The following is a 13,888-nucleotide window of genomic DNA, read 5'->3' as shown; positions in this document are numbered from 1 at the left end:
AAGAGGTTTGAGTATCCGTGTATACCAGTCACTGAGAGCAAACCATCAGCTGCAGCTTGAAGATGCCCAGTGCCCTCGATTGCAAAAAATCTTGACTGCAAGTGTTGAGTCAATGAGCAAAAACATCCTACTAGGGTTATAGAACCACAAGACATAGGAGCAGTATTTGGTCATTTGACTCACTGAGTTAGCTCTGCTGTTTGAACGTGGTTAATTTATTTCCTTGCTAGAGTTGCAGTAGTGCTTGGTTCAGGGAGCTCTCTGTAAAGTTATGACTCAGAGGGCATTACGTTGCGAAGTTCACTGTTTCTGAGTAACTGATCAGAGTGAACACTTGGTCCTGTGGATACATCTCACTGTGGAGTCTGTCACAGGCAGGTTCCAATGCCCGCTGGTCAATACTTGGGTCCGATTACCAGAATCAGAGTCCGCGGTACCACTAGCACGAGTTACCGAGTTAAACTTACTCTGATTTAAAGGTGGATTAGGAAGAAGTGTCTCAAGGTTTCCCCATTAACAAAGACCTGGCTAATGCCTTTCTTCCCATAAACATGTCACATCGTTCTTCCTCTGACTTCTCCTAGAGAATGGCATCTTGATCCCTAACACGTGAAACTCAGCCACGCTCATTTGCCCTTTTCCAATGACTTCGTGAGAGTTTGGGCAGAAGATGGGGTTGGTCATTCAAGGTCACCCAGGCCTATTGCTTGTTCCATTCCTGACTTGCCTTTAGATAAAATAGGGCTTGGGAATCCTAAAAGAAGAACATAGAAGAGAATGTACTCATTAAAGCCTACAGATTGCTCAAAGGGCTGGATAGAGTAAATAAGGAGAGGATGTATGCATTTGTAGGGGTCTAGAATCCAGTTCTTTGGGCAAAAAAATCCTTGTTAACGAGAGAGGTCAGAGGAGATTGGCCAGACTGGTTCAAACTGACAGGGAACTCAAATAACCGTGCATTACAACAGTAGGGTGCTGAAGAGCATCTCTGAATGCACAACATGTTGAACCTTTCAATGGGCTACAGCAGCAGAAGACCACAAACGTATACTCAGTGGCCACTTTATTAGGTACACGCGGAACCTAATGAAGTGCCACTGAGTGGCTTCTTAAAGGGGAACATTTTCAGGACCGTAAACCAAGACTAAGCTAGTTTGGCAAATTAGTAGTTCACTAGAAAACAAGAACATATCTCCTCTTACCCCTCGTAATGCATTGCTTTATGATGCAATTAGAATAATGCTTCCCTCTACTCTCCAGTGTATGGTACTTTTGGAGCAGATTCCCAATACACATGGTCACAAAGCAGGCTAGTTTTTTTTTTAAGTGGAAAGGTGTGTTAGATAGATCGGAAGGGAAGCTTGATTTGGAAGCAGTCAGGCGTAGAATGGAGAACAGCAGGTGTAATGGACTGAGCTGTTGTGTTTCCTACTGAGCCCCTTTGGAACAGAACAAGTCATGAGGTGGGTATGGTGCTCGCCAGGTGAGTGGATTCTCAGCTGTCTTTGAAAACTGCAGTCCCCAGCTGATCAACCATCAGATCCACGGAAGTAAGACTGACAACAAAGCTACGGCATTACACAACAAAGCCAAGGTCAGGTTCACATTACTGCCCATGCGTGGGCACATTATTTCTCTTCCACCGGCTAAATGGCCCATGTGTGGATTTGACATGTTTTTAGCAAACTGTTAACTACACATTCCAGATTTTTTTTAAAAAATTCTAATCACTAGCTAAATGGCACACACTTCTTTGCATTGATGTTGCTATAATCTCTTGAGCTCTGCTCCGTTATGCAGCTCTGCTTTCATCAGCTCGCTCATGTACGACGGGAGCCACAGTGCATTTAAACACCCATCCCCCGAGATTAGTTTCAGAACTGAAGACTGAACAGTTGGATTCCTCCAAACATTCAGTGCACGCATTTTGTTTTGACCCTGGAAGTGCCCTGGAATAATTGGAAGATCACATGCTTGGCCTGCCACTGCTGTTGAAGTAACTTCCTGTGCCTTCTAAGCAGCTCAAATCCACCACAAACCAAGATTCTCTTTAGCCTTACTAATTTGGATAGTTTTAGGATTCTAAGAAACACTTACCTCACAGGAGGAATCAATGAGGATTTGCATTTACCCACAGCCACATTTGCCAAACATGTCAAAGTGCTTCATGCAGTGAAACAGTGATGCAGTTAAACCATAATACCATAAGGCACAGGAGCAGAATTAAGCCATTCAACACATCAAGATCCACCATTCCATCATGGCTGATTTATTTTCCTTCTCAACTACATTCTCCTGTTTCCTCCCTGCAACCCTCAACACCCATACTAATCAAGAACCTATCAACCATTGCAACATAAACAAGCAAATAAGACAGCTGTTTTGTACACTGCAAGATCTCACATTGAGAATTTGGGTGAATATTTAAGTGTTAACACCATGATTTTAAAACCATTATATTCCAATGCAGAAATGCCTTTACCCACTGCCATTCCAATAGTACCGCTCTCCTCATCAAACCTGTAATCCCCACCAGACTGACTTTCCTGTTTCTCTCGCTTATTGGCTTGTGATATACTCTACTACAATGTTGCTGACTGTGTCCAAGTTCTGGTATAAACTTCTCTCCTCTTGCCCCTTCTATTGCTTCTACTCATGCCAAAATGACTTCCTCCAAAGGATGATACTTGGTACCTGAACATTTTACTCAGTGGCTACTTTATAAGGTACACCTGTACATCTGCTCCTTAACAGTCATCATTTCTGAACCATAATCAGAATCAACTGTTCATTTCCCTCACAACACAGTCTACGGTTTGGGCTGGCCATGAGTCCTGCCGAAAGGTCTCGGTCAACAGTACTCTTTTCCATAGATGCTGCCTGGCCTGCTGAGTTCCCTCAGCATTTGTGTGTGTTGCTTGGATTTCCAGCATCTGCAGATTTTCTCTTGCTTTTTTCACTTCGTTCCATAGATGCTACTTGACCTGCTGAGTTCCCTCAGCATTTTGTGTGCGTTTCTCAAGATTTCCAGCATCTGCAAAATCTCATCTGTTTATTATCGTCTGTCTGAACATAGCTGAATCAAATGTTCAAGCAGTTACACCCAGTGGCCACTTTATTAGGTACACCTATACCCCTGCTTGTTAATGCAAACTATTTAATCAGCCAATCAAGTGGCAGCAACTCAATTCATGAAAGAATTCAGATCTGGTCGAGAGGTTCAGTTGCTGTTCAGACCAAACATCAGATGGGGAAAAAATGTGATCCAAGTGAATTTGACTGTGGAATGATTGTTGGTGCCTGACAGGGTGGTTTGAGTATCTCAGAAATTGCTGATCTGGTGAAGAAGAGGTGGGGGGCATTACCTCCTCTACTGTCACGGTGAGGCCACACTCAGGTCAGAAAGGCAACACCTTAAACTCCATCTGGGTAGCTTCCAACCTGATGGCATGAGCATCGATTTCTCGAACTTCCAATAATGCCCCCACCTCCCCACTTTCAACATTCCTCTCTCTCACCTTATCTCCTCCCTTTGGTGCTCCTCCCACTTTTCTTTCTTCCATGACTTTCTGTCCTCTCCCATTAGATTCTCCCTTCTCCAGCCCTCTCTCTCTTTCACCATTCAACTTCCCAGCTCTTTACTTCACACCTCCCCCCCCCCCCCACCCACCTTCCCGGTTTCACCTATAACCTTGCGTTTCTTCCTCCTCTTCCCGCACATTCTTACTCTGACTTCTCATCTTATTTTCTCCAGTCCTGATGAAAGTTCTTGGCCCGAAATACTGACTGTACTCTTTTCCATAAATGCTGCCTGGCCTGCTGAGTTCCTCCAGCATTTTGTGCGTGTCGTGTGCACATGCTCTGTTGCAGCCAAAAGCACAGCAACACTGGCTGGCTGCCCAGTACAAACCTCGCTGATTTGATTTGATACAAATGAAGCATTTGTCTCAATGCACATGTAACAAATAAAGCTAATCTTCTCTTAGAATCTTGAGCAGAAAACAAGTAGGTGGAAAAACTCAGTGGGTCAAACAGCATGCATAGAAGCAAAGAGATGGCCAAGGCAATTTCTTGACTTGAGGTGTTGACCATCCCTTCACCTCCAGAGATGCAGCTAGATTCTGCTGATTTCCGCCAGTTAGTTCTGTGCCCCCAATACCAGGAGTCTCTGTGCTTACTAATATAAGTTGCTGCTTTGTTCTAAACGATCCTTTAGCTCATCAGACGCTTGAAGGGTGTTATTCTACATTTCCTTTCTGTGATATGCTTTCTGAGATTATTCCTGATGGGCTTGGTTCTCATTTTTAGGTTTACGTTCTTTTGTCCTACACTCTCCCACCCGAGGAAAAGACTTGTCCTCATTAACCAGTTCAAATTTTTCAATTAGCTGAATTACCTCGGCATCTCAATTAAATCATTTTTTAGCCTTCTATAATAAAGGGCCATAAACTGGGTTTATGTAACATATCCTTTTAATTAAATTTTTAGCCTGAGTATCATTCAATAGGGGTGGAAGGGTGGAGCTAGGACTCTACCAAAGGAGGTGCAAGGTGCTCCTTCCCTCTGCTAGCCTGCAGGTCACCCTTGGGCAATGTGTAGTACCTGCTTAGCTCCCCCCCCACCACCCCCGATCAGGGACATGTGAAGCCATGGGTGCAGGTGGTGGGTGGTCATATGAGCAGCTGGTACACATCACAAGACCTGGTTATGTGACCACTGATGCCAGGCAGACAACCTCCGAAGGGTATTGCTAATGACTGGGGTCAAACATCTTGTAAAGACACTGCCCAGAAGACAACAATGGCAAACCACTTCTGTAGAAAAATTTGCCAAGAACAATCATGGTCATGGAAAGACCATGATTGCCAACGGCATATGACATGACACATAATGAACAAATGAATGATCATTCTACAATGTTGGGAGCACTTCAGAAGAAACCCATTGGCAGTAGAGCATTTGTAATGCTGCAAAATGATGAAAAATATAAGTGAGGAATCTCTATCTGTAAGATTCATGTTACAATGTTCAATTTCCTCATTTAGACCATTAATATATGGAGTCAAAAGCTTCATGTTACTACATTAAGGTGACTTTGACTCATGTCTTCTATTTGATTTTGTTCCATACAAAAAAGATTGGTGAAATGGTTCTTTATTATCAAAACAGTAACCATCGGAAGAGAGGGCTGTGGAAATTATGGAGGCATGCACTGCGTCAGACTGTAGCAGTATAGTACAGTACATAAAATTACTGCAGTACTATGCAAAAGTCCTATGCACTCTAACTATATGTGCCCAAAACTTTTGCACAGTACTGTAGTTATTTTGCTGTATTGCACTGTACTACTGCCACAAAAAAAAATCATGACATATGAAAGTGATGATAATCCTGATTCTGATATGGGTCTGAGATTGGGAAGGGGGAAGAGAGAGGGGAATCATGGTTGGGAAAAGGGGAGGGAATGGGAAGAACCTGAGAGACATTCTGTAATGACCGATAAATCGATTGTCTGGAATCTAATGACCTTGCCTGGTGTCTCAGGGCTACGTGTGTCTACACCCGCGCTTCCCCTCACCCCTGGCACTCCTCCTCTGCCACCTGTCCCACACCCCTCCTGTGGCACTCCACCCTCTCCATTTCCAACATTCTCCCGCCAGATTTACAAACCCCCTCTCAGTACTGTGCCAAAGTCTTGGACACCCTAGCTATACATACGCACAAGACTTTTGCACAGTACTGTACTTAGTATCTGGAAGGAAGTTGCAGTACTGAATCAATCTCCTCCTCCTAATAAAGCACCGTGCGTGGTGGTGCAACACATGTAATCAATGATTCATAACTATTAATTCACTAATGACTTGATCAAAGGAAAAGGTGGCATGGTACAGATTTATGCTTGATTAGAACCATTCACTTTGGTGTGCAGTTCCCAATTGCTGTTGTCATCAACAACCACAATGTCATCTTCCACTCTGTCTTTCAGTCACTCAGTATTGAATTTGTAGCAAACGAACAGCTAGCATTCTGCCTTCCACACAGTATTTCTGTCTAATGCAGCCACTTAGGTGAGATTCTGGATATTGAAGGGGTGTTAATTTCACGGTACCAGCACCATCCAAGGATAGGACATCAATGCCCGGGGAAAGCACAATGTTTGCTATCAGTGTGGGTACAGAAGTGTAGCGGTTAGCACTACGCTCTACAGTACCAGTGACCCAGGTTCAATTTCCACTGCTGCCTGTAAGAGTTTGTATGTTCTCCCTACGATCGCATGGATTTCCTCCAAGTGCTCCCATTTCCTCCCACAATCCAAAGATGTGCCATTTGGTGGGTTAATTGGCCATTGTAAATTGTCCTGTGATTAGGCTTGGGTTAAAGCAGGGGAATTGCGGGGCTGTGTGACTCGAAGGGCCGGAAGCATGTATTCCACGTTGTATCTCAATAAAAAAAAATGGCAGCAGCTTCTATTTGTCTTACTAGGGTAAGGGGATCCAAAATTGCAAGGAAGTTGGTTTTCACTGGCAGGAGATAAGATGCAGATTTAATTGCCTAAAAGCTGTGCAGCAACTGAGAAGTACTTTTCTGTAGGAAGATATGGAATGCATTGCCTTAGATCAGGGGTTCTCAACCTTTCTTATGCCATGTGGATCCCCGAATGGGAACCCGTGTATTAAAAGAATGGTGAAGAAAATTTTACAAATATTGAAAATAAGTTGATATATACTTGAAAAAGGGTCATTTTCAGGGCTCTGCAGTAAAAGCGAAGAAGTATGACAGAAAATTAGAACATAGAAAGTAGAACACAGAACGTTATAGGACAGTACAGACCCTGCAGCCCACAATATTGTGGCGATCTTTTAGCTTTATTTACTTATTGAAATACAGTGCAAAATAGGTCCTTCTACCCCTTTGAACCGTGCTGCCCTTCAATCCCCCGAATTAACCCTAGCCTCTTCACGGGACAATTTACAATGACCAATTCACCTACCAACCAGTAGGTCTTTGGACTGTGGGCGAAAACCGGAGCACCTGGAGGAAACCCACGCGGTCACAGGGAGGACATAGAAACTGCTGACAGGTAGCAGTGGGAATTGAACCCAGATCACTGGTTCTTACCACTGCACTACCATGATGCCCCATAATCTACTCCAAGATGTATCTAATGCTTCCCTTCTACATGGCCATCCATTTTCCTTTCACCCATCTGCCTACCTAAGACTCTTAAATGTCCCCAATATATCTGCCTCTACCACCACCCCTAGCAGGGTGTCGTACCACTGCTTTACACCACTCTCGGTATAAAAAAAACTTACCTCTGATATGTACCCTATATTTTCCTCCAATCACCTTCAAATTGGTCCTTATCATATTAAGTATTTCCACCCTGGGAAAAAGCTGCTGGTTATCCACTCTGTCTATGCATCTTATCATCTTATACACCTTTGTCAAGTCACCTCTTATCCCTCTTCACTCCAAAGTCACCTCTCATCCTCCTTTTGCTCCAATCAGTAGACTTCCAGAAACTGAAAAGGTGGCCAACTCCTCAGCTGTACTTCTTTATGATGTTTCTTTGTACTTTCCAGTTTTTGTTTTCGATCCCTCTCTTATACACAGACTGGAACAAAGTTCAACAAGTGTGATAGCCCCCTCTCACCTTGACCATATAGTGAACGACATTCTGTTCACTTAAACAAACAACTGCTTCCAGCAAGCAATGCCTGATATTGATCGAGCATCGGCATCCTAGTCACTGTTTATCCTGCTCAGCTTTGTGAAGTTGATGAAACTATTGTCAGCCTGACTTGGATTCATTAACCAGGTCTGCGCCTTGGGCTTTCCCAGTTGGATTGCTCAGTAATTACAGAGCAGAACAGACAGCACTGACTATTGAATTGCTACAATGCATCCTTCAGCTGTGGTCATTGTGTCTGATCTGTCATTCTGTGCTATATCAGAATACAAGAACATCAAAATTAGGAGCAGGAGAGCCATTTGGCCCATTAAGCCTATACTGCCATTTATTATGAACATGGCTGACTACACTGGACAATCTTTTTGAAAGTGTTGCCTCCTCAGGATTCTTTTTTTTGTTTGTGATAGATTGCTTGTAGCTGAAGACAAATAGGATTTCAGACTACTTGTATCATGTAGGAATTTGGAGAAACAAGAAATTCACTTTTATTGAATATAATGTGTTTAACTACATAATGATGCTGACTCTTTGCAATAGCTCAACTAAGCTAAAAATGTTTTGTTGACGATTTACATTTGTGCTCAGTGTCTGAGACTTCTCGCTTTAGTGTCCAACAATAATGAGCTAGCATTGATGGATTCCAGTTGCTCTGACACCATTTCTCCATGATCGCAATGTCCTGGTGAAACCTCTTACCATGCTCATCACTGACAGTGCCAAGATTTGCAGGGAAAGTTTAAATGGGAATGCAGAAAATGAATCTTTAGTGACATGTTGCACTTCATGGTTTTGTATGCTTGAAGTATGTTGTCAATCAGCTGCACAGAGTTTGGTGCACTGTAGTTGCCAAGAAAATATTACTCAGCAAGGAAAATCTTTATTGTCCAGTGTATTTCTTGCCCTCCTTTCATATTAACATAGAACATTACAGCACAGTACAGGCCCTTTGGCCCACATTGTTGTGCTGACCCTTAACCTACTCCAAGATCAATCCAACCATTCACTGCATCACTGCCTGGTTCAGAAATTGAACCATCTCGGATCACAAGACTCTGCAGCGGATAGTGAGGTCAGCTGAGAAGATCATCGGGTTCTCTCCTCCCGCCATCACAGACATTTACACCACATGCTGCATCCATAAAGCAAACAGCATTATGAAGGATCCCACGCATCCCTCATACAAATTCTTCTCCCTCCTGCCATCTGGCAAAAGGCACCAAAGTACTCAGGCTCTCACAACCAGGCTACGTAACAGTTTCTTCCCCCCAAGCCATCAGACTCCTCAATACCCAGAGCCTGGACTGACACCAACCTACTGCCCTCTACTGTGCCTATTGTCTTGTTTATTATTTATTGTAATGCCTGCACTCTTTTGTGCACTTTATGCAGTCCTGGGTAGGTCTGTAGTCTAGTGTAGTTTTGTGTTGTTTTACGTAGTTCAGTGTGGCTTTTGTATTGTTCATGTAACACCATGGTCCTGAAAAACATTGTCTCATTTTTACTGTGTACTGTATCAGCAGTTATGGTCAAAATGACAATAAAGTGACTTGACTTGACTCTTACATAGCCCTCCTTTTTTTGCTATCTTTCTGTACATTCTCCTAATTATCCAGACATCTAGCAGTCTCTATTTTGAATGAACTCCTCGGTGGTTCTCTGGGGTACAGAGTTCCAAAGATTCACCATCTTCTAAGTGAAGAAAAATTCAACCTCATCTGGTCCAATGTGACCAACTCTTTATTCTGAGACTCTGACCCCTAGATCTAGGGTCCTCGCCAAGGAAAATATCTTCACTACACAGACTTCAGAGAATACAAGTCCAGTTTACTCAATTTCTCCTTAGTGAACCAACTATCCCTGGAACCAATCTAGTGAACCATCACTATTATTGTAGAACAGGTTGGAAGCACCAAATAATTCACTCCTGCACCTCTGTATGTTTATATATCATAATAAAATTACATGTCTCTAACTTCTAGTAATTTCTCTCCCCTCCCTTTCCTTCGATCTTTTTCCATTTCCCATTCTGATTCACTCTCACCTCTTATCTTCTCCTCACCTGCCCATCATCTTTGTCCATCCTCCTTCCCTTTCTCTCCTATCAGATTCCTCATTTTTTACCTTTACCCTTTTCACCTGTCACTTCTCAGCATCTCATTTCATCAACCTCTCCCACCCACCTTCCCTCTCACCTGGCTTCACCCATCACCTGCCAGCTTGTACTCCTTCCCTTCCCTACCATCTTCTTCCCCCTTCCGTTCCAGACCTGATGAAGGTTCTTGGCCTGAAATGTTGACTGTTCATTTCCCTCCATTGATGTTGCCTGACCTGCTGAATTCCCCCAGCGTTTTGTGTGCGTTGTCATTTTTTTCCTTGTTTTGTTTTCCACAGACATTATTTTTGTGGTTAGGAGAGCAGAATTGTACACAACACAGCAGGCGTTGGCTCATAAAGGCCCTGTATAATTGTTGAAGTTTTTGCAGTTTTTAAGTGAGAAGCAAAGGTTAGCTTTTAGATCTCTACTGTGTACTTTTGTAAGCAATTTGGCAAATTTGTTTTCTTGTGTACAGTCTACTGCATCTTATATTGATCTAAGCCCATTAAAAGGAAACCTGTCGCATCAAGATGACACTTACAGAGTGAATTGTGATTCCATCAAATTTCCATCATGTTTATTATTTTTCCCCTTTTCAAAATGTCTATTGCATTTCAGTCACAGGCTAAGGGCATCAAGTTACTTCTAATTTATTTTGTACAAGATACTTAAAAAGACCAGCCAGGTAATTAAATTTTATTTAAGAAACCAAGCTAGAGTATGCCTTAATGGTTTTGTTGGATTATAATGTAAAAACTATTATTTTTCCTCATAGGAAAACTTTTTCCTTGAGAAGTTTTCCTATGTTTGTTTGTATTTTTATCTAGTCATCTAGACTCAGTTGCCACTTTATAAGGCACCTTCTGTCTCCGTATGTGTATGTCCGTGGCCTTCGGCTGCTGTCGCCCATCCACCTCAAGGTTCGATGTGTTGTGCATTCAGTGATGCTCTTCTGCACACCACTGTTGTAACACGTGGTTATTGGAGTTACTGTCATCTTCCTGTCAGTTTGAACCAGTCTGGCTATTCTCCTCTGATCTCTCTCATTAACAAGGCTTTTCCAACCACAGAACTACCACTTACTGGATGTTTTTTTTGTTTTTCACACCACCCTCTGTAAAGTCCAGAGAATGCTGTGCATGAAAATCTCAGGAGATCAGCAGTTTCTGATATACTCAAACCACCCCACCTGGCAACAACAATCATTCCACTGTCAAAGTCACTTAGATCACGTTTATTCCCCCTTTCTGACGTTTGGTCTGAACAACAACTGAACCTCTTGACCATGTCTGCATTGCTTTTATGCAGCATTTCACTCACAGTTGAGAACCAGATACCTCTGCTTTGCTATACCCTCCAGCTCTGTCTGTCTGTCTTGCTGATTTTCTTTCAGGTGCACTGACTGGAAGAGAGAGCTTTCATGTTACATCTTGTAGTACAGGCAAGATCACTCTATTGCAGCCATAATAAACCTCACTTAGCTAAAAAAAAAATTAAGGAGTGTGAAATGGACAAAATGTCCAAGCATGTGGGAGTTTTAGCATTAATGCAATTTTGAACCTAGGATTTATGTAGAAGTTATATAATACGCTGGTGAGGCTTCACCTGGAATATTGTGTACAGATTGTGATCATCCTGTTATAGGAAAGATGTTACTGTGTCTGACTTCACTATTTCCTTTACCACCTTGAAAGCCACCTCACGTCCATTGCCATTTCTTTCCGATCTCGAGTAACGAGTTTAAGGGATGGAGCGCCATAGCCTGGTTTGGAAGAAACCTGTTATAGTAATAAAAATCCTGTTATAGTAATTAAAAAATCCAAAAAAGATCACAACTGTGACAGGTCTTTTGGCCTTGGGGCACCCACCACTGCTTGAATTTTCTGTGCACACTTGTGTAATCCTTATGCATCAATAGTGGGATTACAGAATGTGATGTTTGGTTTAAAGAATTCACACTTGTTGCTTTGTGCTCTAAGCCCTTAATCTTCTAATTGTTTTAAAACCGTCTTGAGATTTTGGAGATGTTCCTCGTCATCCTTACCAGTAACATCTAGGTAACACTAAGTGCCTGGGCAGCCTTGTAGCACCTGGCCCATAGCTTTCTGCCAGAGTGCAGGTACAGATGATAGTCCAAAAATAAGCCTATTACAGTGATAAAGCCCTTTGTGAGTGTATATGGTGAGAAACACTTTGGACTTTTCTTCCATCTCCATCTGTAGGTAGACCTCAGCAAGTCCACTTTGCTGAAGTGTTTTCTCCAAAAAGATTTGGAAAGACATCTTCGTTCCTGGGCAGAGGACATTGATCTACTTTCAGTACTGGGTTGACGGTGACCTTAAAGTCACCAGAGATCCTGACAGATCCATTCTTTTTGGCTACTGGAACCACTAGTGTTGCCTATGGACTCCACTCAACCTTGATAAGAATTCCTTCAGCCTCTATGCGATCTATCTCACTGTCTACTTTATCACAGATGGCTTAAGGAACTGTACGAACTTTGTAAACCTTGGTGTGGTATTTTTATTTAACACAATTTCACACTTGACAAGTTTGAGTTTTCCAATGCCATCCCTGAGCACTGCTGTGGCATTCTCCAGCACCTTTCTCAATTCGCTTTCAGCTGACTCTATTGCAGGGGACATCACATGCTAATGGTGGATGAATCTCCAATCAAGCTGTTAGTGTCTCAGCCACACATGACCCCACAATGCTGGCCCTCCTGCTCTTACCACATACAAACACAATGTGGCTTGTTGGTTGTTGTATTTCATTTTTACAAAGTCATTCCCACAGGAGCATATTTTTTTTTTACCAGTACAAATTCTGAGTTAGATATCTGCAGGCTTCATTTCAGCACCTTTGAAATGCCACTCAAATTCTTTTTATAGAATGACTGAAACACCCAAGTCAGTGGCAAATTCCATTTTAATTAATTTGATATTCACTTCTGATCTAAACCATATTGCTTGTCTACTGTTAGTTTTCACATAGTAAATCTTAAGGCTACACAGTCCTGTGTCACTATCATTATTATCTGATATTTCCTCCACAGCATGCAGATTGATGCTCTTTTTGAAACTGCAACTTAACTTTATCTTTTTCTCTTCCCTTTATTTTTGTCTACCCAACATGCTCTTTGTTTGTGTCCTACATTATTGCATTTTCTGCAAGTTTCAGCTTTCAATCTGGATTGGTCTGGTGTATTTGAGCTCCTGTCTCAACGGTAACACAACTTGTTCAGCCAGGCTGGTTTCACTCACTTACATTCCTGATTGTCTCAATTGTGTCTGTCTGCTGTTCGCATTGGTATAGCTGTTTCGACTGCTCTTTTAAGTGTAAACTGTGCTTCAGTTAGGAACCATTTTTAAATGTTTTCTTTTAAGATTCCATGGGTCATGCAATCTCTCTGTATATTATTAAGTCCAACACTGAACTGACAAGGCTCAGGCAACTTCAATTCAGCCACGTACACTGAAATGGATTCCCCTTCTTTTGATTCCGCTTATAAAACCTAAAGCATTCTGCAATCACCAATGGTTTTGGTTCTCAATCTTCCTGCATTATTTTCATGATATTAGCAAAGCTCATTTTGGCTTGTTTGGTTAGAGCAGTTAAGCTTCTAAGCAAACTGCATGCCTTTAAATCCAATGCACTCAGCAGAAATGACACTTGTTTCTCTTTGACTATTACATTTGCTTTAAAATACTGCTCAATCTGTTCAGTATACATATTCCAGTTATCTCTTTTGTTATTGAAGGCATCTTCCTTTCCAATGTCACCACCCATTTCTGCTTTTTGTTTTTAAAAAAGTTTATATTATTACCCAGTATTCACTGTTCATGAACCCATGAATTTGTCTTTTTTATGCCTTTTTTTAAACACTCGACCATGTTCTCACTCTCACTTCCAAATAGACGTGCTGCGTGCCTTTTTAAAAACTCAAACATATCTTTGCACTTCAACATGTAGGCAGTCTTCTTGGTTTTGTTTAAAACTTCTTCATCACCACTGTTATATCTTGTTGCTCCAAAACATAAAAATGAATTAAAAGCAAAGTATTGGAGTTGAGAATATGAGTCTAAACTTTGTTTTCA

At 42.0% G+C, this 13,888-nt stretch overlaps 1 protein-coding gene across 2 annotated transcripts in view; it reads right to left on the bottom strand.

Annotated features, from left to right (window-relative positions):
- The window catches only part of LOC140210026 (leucine-rich repeat neuronal protein 1-like), a 320,589-nt gene that overhangs the window by 139,184 nt on the left and 167,517 nt on the right, over positions 1-13,888 (bottom strand). Inside the window, exon 3 of one of the 2 annotated variants that reach the window (XM_072278771.1) lies at positions 11,397-11,569. The exons of the other annotated variant lie outside the window; for it this stretch is intronic. The gene's annotated coding sequence lies outside the window, so the exon portion shown is untranslated. The remainder of the gene's footprint in view (positions 1-11,396; positions 11,570-13,888) is intronic. 2 annotated transcript variants of the gene reach the window in all.

This window comes from Mobula birostris, chromosome 14, assembly GCF_030028105.1.
Source record: "Mobula birostris isolate sMobBir1 chromosome 14, sMobBir1.hap1, whole genome shotgun sequence".
NCBI classification, from domain to species: domain Eukaryota; kingdom Metazoa; phylum Chordata; class Chondrichthyes; order Myliobatiformes; family Myliobatidae; genus Mobula; species Mobula birostris.
Note: the sequence above shows the minus strand (reverse complement) of the source record. Positions and strands in the feature narration are given on the sequence as shown.